Consider the following 8,812-nt stretch of genomic DNA (forward strand, 5'->3'; position numbering starts at 1 on the left):
TTTCACTGCCCTCAAATACTTGTTAATTTAACCACTGTACTCCATAGATTATTTTCCTGTAAAATATTCAGGTTACCCTCTCTCTTCTAGCTCATCATGGTTTTTTATGTAGATATCATTTAGTCTATAATTTAAAATATACAACAACAATGAAAATGTATCTATTTTATTTTTTTATATAAAGGATGCAAATTATCACACTATGCTTTATTATTTCACTATTATAGTATTTTTATGAAAGAGGTTTAGAAGCATTGCTATATAATCAAGTCATTTATTATTATGACATAGAATTCAACTTAGTACCCACGTAGGACTCAGTCGATTTTGAAGTATGGAAGATTGGGATGCAATGTCAGGTTTAATTTCTCATCAAATGTCTGTCCTTGGGGCTAATGAGTCTCAATTTCACATTCATGTTCTTTCTACTAGATGATATAACAGTAATTAAAAGGCATGAACTATGACACTAGCTCCAATGGAAATACAGGTATGTCCATCATCTTCATTTTGTTTTATTTTATTATGTTATGATTTAGTTTTATTTCATATATAAGCAATGGACCAAATTTGTGTAATATTTCTTCTCATAAACTTTATAAAGATGAAGCCAACTGATACATATGACTCCTTTACTTCTGTTTCTTTTTTTTTTTTTTATGAACAATTCTTTTAGTAAGTTGGATGTGAAGGTAAAGAAAAAGTTATAAATAAATGGAAATTAGAAAAAGTTCACTAGACCTAATTTCTTTGTGCTTAGAGTTTAGTCTTGAAGATACATTTTTGGTGTTTAATTTTACTTTTTTAATTTTTAATTTAATTTGTTTATTATGTTCAGTTAGCCAACATACAGTACATCATTAGTTTTTGATTTAGTGTTCAATGATTCATTAGTTGCATATAACACCCAGTGCTCATCACAATACATGCCCTCCTTAATACCCATCATCCAGTTACCACATCCCCTCATCTCTCCTCCCTTCTGTAACCCTCATTTACTTCTGTTTCTTTTTTTTAAGATTTTATTTATTTATTTGAGAGAGAGAGGAGAGAAAGAGAGAGAGAGTTAGAGCATAAGTGGGGGGAGGGGCAGAGAGAGAGGGAGAAGCAGACTCCGCACTGAGCAGGGAGCCTGATGCTGGGTTTGATCCCAGGACCCTGGGATCATGACCCAAGCGGAAGGCAGACATTAACCAACTGAGCCACCCAAGTGCCCCTACTTCTGTTTTTTAAACACGTGTTTCTGAACTTGACTACCCAAAGCTCTAATTGAAATCACAATTTATTATGCAATCATGAAAGCAAACAGGCTATTTTTTTGTTGTATTGATTCATTCTAAAAATATTTGCTTAGTGTATACTAAATTGCAGGTACCTTGGTAAGCAGTGTGATAGGAATAAGACTAATAAAGACACTGTCCTTGTTCTCTAGGTTATTATAGACTTAAAGTGGAAGAAGGGGTGGTGCATGAGGAAGAAACAAGCAATCCAAGGATTATGCATTAGTGCAGTATTATACAGTCATAAGGGCTATGATAAGTGGAGGCACAAAATATAAAAGGTGAGCCTCTACTTTAGGGAAGGAATCAGGAAAGTCTTCCACAAGCAGGTGATTGATGGCTGAGTTGAATCTCAGTGAAGCAGAGATGGTAAGCCGACAAAAGAGGATGGGGAGAAATAGTTCATAATGGCTGTAACACAGAGAATGTGAGGGAGTGGTGGCTTCAAGCCATGAGATATTACAAGTTGCAGGGTCCAACTCATAAAAGATTCTAATGCCATGTTAAGGAGTTTGTCTTTAACCTGAATATTTTAAGGAACCCCAGAATGATTTCCAAGCAAGAGGATTTTATGGTTGGATGTGCATTTTAGTAAACTAATTTTAGCAGTTTAGAGAATGAATTGGTCAAGGCTGGATTAAAGGAAGGGAGACCAATTAGGAAGATGTTAAAGAACACTAACCAAGACACAGTGAGGTCCTGAGGTAAGCAGTGGCAACAGAGTTGGAGATAGATGTTTTTAGGAGATGTCAATACTGTTAGCTCTTTAGGTCTTGGCATCTGATTGGATGTGAAGGTTGATTTTAAGGAAGGAGTTTAAGGTGACTCACAGATTTCTGCTTGGGTAGGTGTCAGAAGATAAGTTTTTTTGTTTGTTTGTTTTGGTAAAGAACAGAAATGTATGCATTTCTATACCAGAAGTATACAAGATGTATGCTCATATGCTACTGGGATTGAGTATAGACTGCTTAACAAATACATGGTTATGCAAATCTATGTGATATTTCCCTTTCTTTCTTTGAGCAGAGTGCTATGATCTCACTGAAACATGGCTTCAAATAAAATAACAGGAGAAAGGGGACAGGCTAATAGAAATTCCAAACAGAGGAAGCCATGGATCAGTGATCATCTAACCTCATTCTTATTTGCTTCTTCAAAACTCTTTATTATTAGACAGGAACGTTGATGGGGGAGTTATTGCCCAAACCTCTCAGTATCTGAGATGACGAAGAATGAGAATCATTATATGTTAGTCATGCTTTAAGAAAGGGATTTGCAAACTATGGCCTGTGGTCATATCAGTGGCCCAAATCTGAGCTGCCTCTTGTTTCTGAAGATAAAGTTTTATTGGGACACAGCTATGTCCATTCATTTATTTATTATCTATGGCTGTTCTCATGCATTAAACCCAAAGCATGGGGTCCTTCTTTGTGTGGGGCCTAATGAGACTGCCCTGGTTCCCACATCCATGAAGCCAGTGACATCTTAGTCCCTAAAAGGGACTAATGTGTAAATTTACTGGTATAATGTATAGGATGGCATGCATTTCCTACACCTATTGTGGTTTCTCTTAATCAATCAGAACCTATTATTCTATGAATTATCTTTATGTTCTGTTATGATGTAAATGAAATATAACATATTCTGATACAGCTCAAAAAATTTCATGGTATTTCTGCAAACCAGTTAGATATGATTCACATATGAATAAAATGAGAACACATAATTCCTGACTGGGATGAGATTTAGGTAACATGTACATTTACTTCCAAATACTCTCTTGACTGGAATCTAAGTTTCAAATATCCACTTTTATGTTTCTTCTTCTATTACTTTCAAGTTATTTAAACTACTGGACATTTTAAAAATCCAGTTACTTAGGTTTAAGTGGATTTTAAATCATTTGAATTAACTTAATTATGAAGGGACCTCATCAACCTCCTAGTAAAATGTCAAATAGGACTAAAGGGATGCTCTGGTGTCAGTACAAAGAAAAAGTAGTACTAGCAAAAGTCAGGGTGATATTAAATCTGCAAGCAAAAGCAGCCTTCAAAATGAGTTCCCAAAGACAGCTGAATGTCAGAAAATTAGCTAGTGACATCAGTAGAAATATGTGGAAATGACAGACTTTCCAGACACTAGCCCATTGATAAATTATATCAATATGAAGCAGTCTTGTCAAGCCAGTGGTAATAAAATCAGATGCTTTCTTAAATAGTTTTTAAAATGAAAATGAGGTGGGTGATAAAAATGGGAAGCTAGATCAGTAGTATTTTCTTTTAGAACTTTAATCCACCTGGAATATTTTGTGTATATGGTGAAAAATTTAGTTCTAAGCATTTTTTCCCCAAATAATAGCCTACTACCCAATACCATCATTCCCTCACAAATGTGAAATGTCACCTTTATCATACACTAAATTTCCAAATATAAACTGGATTTACATTTTTGGACCGAACTATGTTCCTGTTGATCTACTTGTCTATTCCTATGCTAATACCATACTTTCTTAATTCCTAGTTAACAGACACTGGATCTCTTTGATCCTCCTTGTTTTATATTCTGGGAGTATTCTACAATTTGATATTCTAAAGCACTTTCATTAATTTGTTAAAAATATACTACTGAGCATCAGCCATGTGTCAGCCACTGTTCTAGGCTCTGAAGATGTATCAGTGAACAAATAAGATAAGGCACAAAACTTTTAGTCATTTTATCATGACTTCAGGCATAATGATCGTATTTTTAATTTTCAATAACTTTTCTTGTTTTCCAAGTATTCCATTTTAACAATAATCTGTTCTTAATGTTATGAGTTCAATAACCTCTCAAATCTAAGGATATTGATTACAATGTTCGTCTGTCATTAATTCTGTTTTCTCAAAGGTCATTTACTTTGTTCATTGATTTTGGTTCCTCTCTTTTTAATTGTTCATTTTCCTCAAATGTCTGGTGTTCTTGGTCAACCATTTTTTATTACCTAGGACACTGCCCCATTTCTTTCTCCTGCTCCAGTTCTCACAGTAGGAGCTTCAGCAGACTCTTCCCCTTACTGAGAGAGTTATTACCATCTTGTAGGAAAACAAAGTCAATTTCTCCATGTATAAGATGCTGAGTTTCTTTAGTTGCCCTGACTAATCACTAAATTAATCTCTAATGTCTAAATCCAATGCCATTAGTCCTTATCTTTCAGAAGTTTCCAAATGTTTCTCATAGTACCATTCACTGTTCATCACTGCTATGGATTTATACTTATTTTTATATTTATTTTACAATTTTAATTGTATGTACAGAGGGAAAGAATGTAAAAAGTTGGGATCAGTTCACCTTCTTGAGTTAGAATTCTCATACTTCTGTGCCTTGATCACTTTTAAAACAGTATAAAGGATCTGAGGGAGTCCAGATGACAATTCAGTAGGGGTAGAAATTATTAAACTTTTTATTACAGATATCATACAAATTGAGAACAATTTCTATTTTTTTCTTTTCAATGAAAGGAAAAAAACTTTTAAATGAGGAACAACTTTTTTTTCATGAATATAATAGTTAATGTGATTAAGACTTATTCTAAAGATGTAAAACTCCTATCTTCGAGTAAGCAAAATACCATCCTTTTACTGTACAGTTATGGCCAAACATATACAGAAAAAAAAGTATGACCACTACATGGAAGTTAAAGTGGGTGTGAGTAAACATCAGGTGCTTAAGAGGAGTAGACCCTCTTCTAGGAACTTGAGATTTGTTATCCCATTTAAGCCTATAATGTTGGTATTAAAAGTAGTTATTACTCTTTCCATTTTACAATGTTCTTGAGATTTAGAGAAGTCTCACACATAAGTGGGAGAGCTGAAATTAAAACACAATCTATGAAATTTCAAATTGATTGCACTTTCCCCTAGGGCATTACACTACAGATAAAGCAAAAAGAAGCATAAATTTACAGATGAAGCCAAGAGCCTAATAGCTCTTGAGTTTCTCATCTTTACATCAGTGAGCATTTTCCTATTCTCAGTCCATTGGCAGCATTGATTTTTTTTTTTAAACGATCATCATTTTAAAGAGTATTGAAGAAAATTCAGGTGAGTGGAAAATAGGAATAGAATCTAATTCTGCTATATATTAAACTCTTACAGTCACTAGGTGTTTAATTAAAAGAGAGGCAGAAATTTAAAAAAATCTTTATATTTTGTTTTTATCACTTCAATTTATATCATTTTTATATGGAGATATTTGCTGAAGGATTAACATATATTCATTTTGTATTAAAAGACACAAAATTATAAAACTCTTAGAATATTCCTAGTAGTTAGCATATATAGGAATGAGTATAAAGCTCTTAAAATGGAAAATCTATATTTCTCCATATGAAATAGTTTCTTCATATAAGTTATTCAAATGTGAACTGGAAAGACTACATATAGTTTTATTTGATAAAAGTGTTAAGTAGTTCTGGACTCAACATAGATATTGAAGAACTGGAGAGCCTTTGACTTCCAAACTATGAAGTTTGTTCTTACAGACACTTCTCCCAGCATTAAAATACTCATGACTATCTTAGAAAACAGTGTTTTTTAAATTAGGCATTTCAAATATTTATGCATTAATATTTCAAAGATGCTGAAGTCAAATGCAAATGTGTGTAGAATTAAAAACAAGACCAGCTTTATTTCCCACATTTAGGTTCTTCTAAAAAAAATTAAATGATTTGTTTCAGTTTAAGAGAAGCAGGAAGTAATTATACAAAGGATTATAGAGGATATGTTCTGAGCAGCCAAAATAGGAAGCTCATATCACTGTGTGGGTGAAAGACAGAAATTTTTACAAATAAAGGTGCACATCACTTTTTTTTTTTACAACTTAATATTTTTAATTACATTTTTTGTTTGGAAATAATTGATTCTTATGCAGCTATAAAAATAGTACAGAGAAATCTCATGTGCTCTTTTCATAGTTTTCTCCAATGATATAACATCTTACAAACCTACAGTAGAACATCACAACCAGGATATTGACGTTGATGCAGCCAAGAAACAACAGTTCCATCCCACAGGGATCCTTCTCATTGCCTCATTGCCCTTTTTTTTTTTAATGATTTTTTATTATATTATGTTAGTCATCATTCATTGCCCTTTTATAGCTACACCTACTTCTCTCCTGTCCCCACTTCTTCCTTAACTCTTGTCAACCACTAATCTGTTCTCTTATTTCTGTAATTTGTCATGTCAAAAATTATATATAGGTAAACAGATATATGATAAATAGAATCATACAAAATACAATCTTTTGAAATTGGCTCTTCTCAGCATAGTTCTCTAGAGATTCATCCAAGCTGTTTTGTGTATCAATAACTTGTTCCTTTTCATGCTGGGTAGTATTCAATTGTATGAATATAGCACAGTAAAATTTGTTGACATGTGTTTATGAGTCAGAATGGGATCTGGAACAAGATAGAACTGGATTCAAATCCTAGTGCCAGTATTTACAGTTCAGTATTTGCATCTATAAATGAGGATAATATAAGCTGCTCTATAGAATTGTTATCTGGATTGAGATAATGTAAATGAAGCTCTAGGATAATGCCTATGTCAGAGTAAATAATTGATAAGTATTTGTTCTCTTCCTTTACTGCAAGATAGTAGAACCTAACCAAAAGAATGCATTGATGAGTTAAGTCACAACACAGCTCTCCAAATAACTGGCAGAATCACCAAATTAAATGCAGAGGACAGTGACAGGATCCCACTAATACATTATAATTTGAAGAGGTAAGAGTTGAAGGGCAAGGGGGTATCAGCAGGTTTGGAAGAAAATACAGCAAAAAAGGATTTATTTCACCAGTATTTAAAACAGCTGCCCTGAAAACTTTAATGACTGCCTTCAGCAGAGCGCTATCAGGGGAGTCTCTGATGGGAAATAAGGGACAGAGACCTTGGTAAAACCTCTCTAAACATCTATCCATCTCTGATTTGGAGGGATGAGGTCTCAAGGCAATGATGAACCATAGTGCTGGGGAGCAAGAGGAGAAGGTGCACTCCAAATAATCTTTATTTCTCCGTTGTGGATAAACAATTTTAGAAAGCACAGCATTCGGAAATCCAGGAGCCTCTGTGATGACTTTATCAAAGCAGAAAATTAGGAAGTTGTTATGGGTTTGAATAGCTGGCACCAGATAGCAGTTTTGGAGAAAGAAGCAAGTCATTAGATACATTTTGAACCCAAACAAAACTTTGTTCCCTGGTGTACTGGCTTACCAAACAGAGAAGAATTAGCAGAAAATCATTTCTCTGGTAGGGTTGCTCATGCTTGGTTTTGTCATCTCCACTTACCAAGTTAAAGAATACTAATCAATAGTCACTAGAGGACAGACACAGTTCCTTCCCCCATGGACTTCATATTCTTGTGAAGAAGACAGACATGAAGTGGAGAAGTGAAAAATACTAGGACAAAGCAGAGGGTGCTAGGACGACATAAAATGAGGGAATCTAACCTAACTTGGGGTATAAGAAAACTTAAAAGAAGTGATATTTCAACTGCTACCTGAAGGAGGTGTAGAAATCAGCTAAGTAAAAGTAGGATAAATGGGGTTGAAATGAAGTGTCCAAGTCAGAGGGAACATCATAAATATGCCATGATCCTGAAACAGGAAAAAACAGAGACAGCACACATAAGAAATGAGAAGGTGGTTGGTCTGTTCAGAAGACAAAAAAAGCGGGGGGGGGGGGGGCGCAGAGTAAGTGAGGGTACCTCTTACCAGAAGTTTGTAAAATGGAAGAAAATTGGTATAACTCCAGGGCTAAAGGAGACATTTTTTGATGGCATTGATTCCAGCTGATGGAGAAGAGGTAATAAAAAGAGAGATGTTAGACAGTCAGAAACCAAGAGGAATTGAGAATGCAAGTTTCCTGGGGAGACAAGGGGTATAATTTTGAAAACATGTGCAAACTTTAGTTTCAGAGAGATATAGGGATACCTCTGTTTTAATAAGATATGGTGGGTTCAGGAAGGTTTTACAAAGTTTTTGGCAAATGTTGAAGTAATACCTCATTGATGACTTCCAATTTCTCTGTGAAGTGAGGGTGATGCCATCTAGGAGGAAAATTGGGCACCTGAAAGAGTAGAACTCAAAAGTCTCTTGAAGGTTTGCCTGCAATTTGCCTGGAGACATTTAGGTCTGCTGAATAGTGTGAAGGGCCCAACTGAGACTGAGAACTATGAATTTATAATGGTAAATTAAGATTATGTATTGATTTTTTAAATTTCTCTCTATAGGTATTTTTTCTATTTTATCTGAAAATAAATGAAAATGGCTTGTTACTCTCTCACTATTTACTATTGTATTTTATTCACTTATTTTGTTATATGTATAGTGAAAATTAACAAAGGGAAACCTCATTTAAAATGGAGATGGGAGGCCAACAGAGGGAATTCTCACACCTTACCACTCTTCCTCAATTACTGAAACAACAGGAAGAGAGAGACCTTGCAAGTTGATACTACTTTACTATCTCAGCAGGAGGAAGAAAGGTTTTCTC

The 8,812-nt window shown here is 34.4% G+C and overlaps 1 protein-coding gene across 5 annotated transcripts in view; it reads right to left on the bottom strand.

Moving 5' to 3' along the window:
• ANKS1B (ankyrin repeat and sterile alpha motif domain containing 1B) overlaps positions 1–8,812 on the bottom strand; it is a 1,051,872-nt gene that overhangs the window by 582,688 nt on the left and 460,372 nt on the right. The window lies entirely within an intron of this gene.

Source organism: Ursus maritimus, unplaced genomic scaffold (assembly GCF_017311325.1).
Source record: "Ursus maritimus isolate PB19 unplaced genomic scaffold, ASM1731132v1 scaffold_21, whole genome shotgun sequence".
In the NCBI taxonomy this organism is placed as follows: domain Eukaryota; kingdom Metazoa; phylum Chordata; class Mammalia; order Carnivora; family Ursidae; genus Ursus; species Ursus maritimus.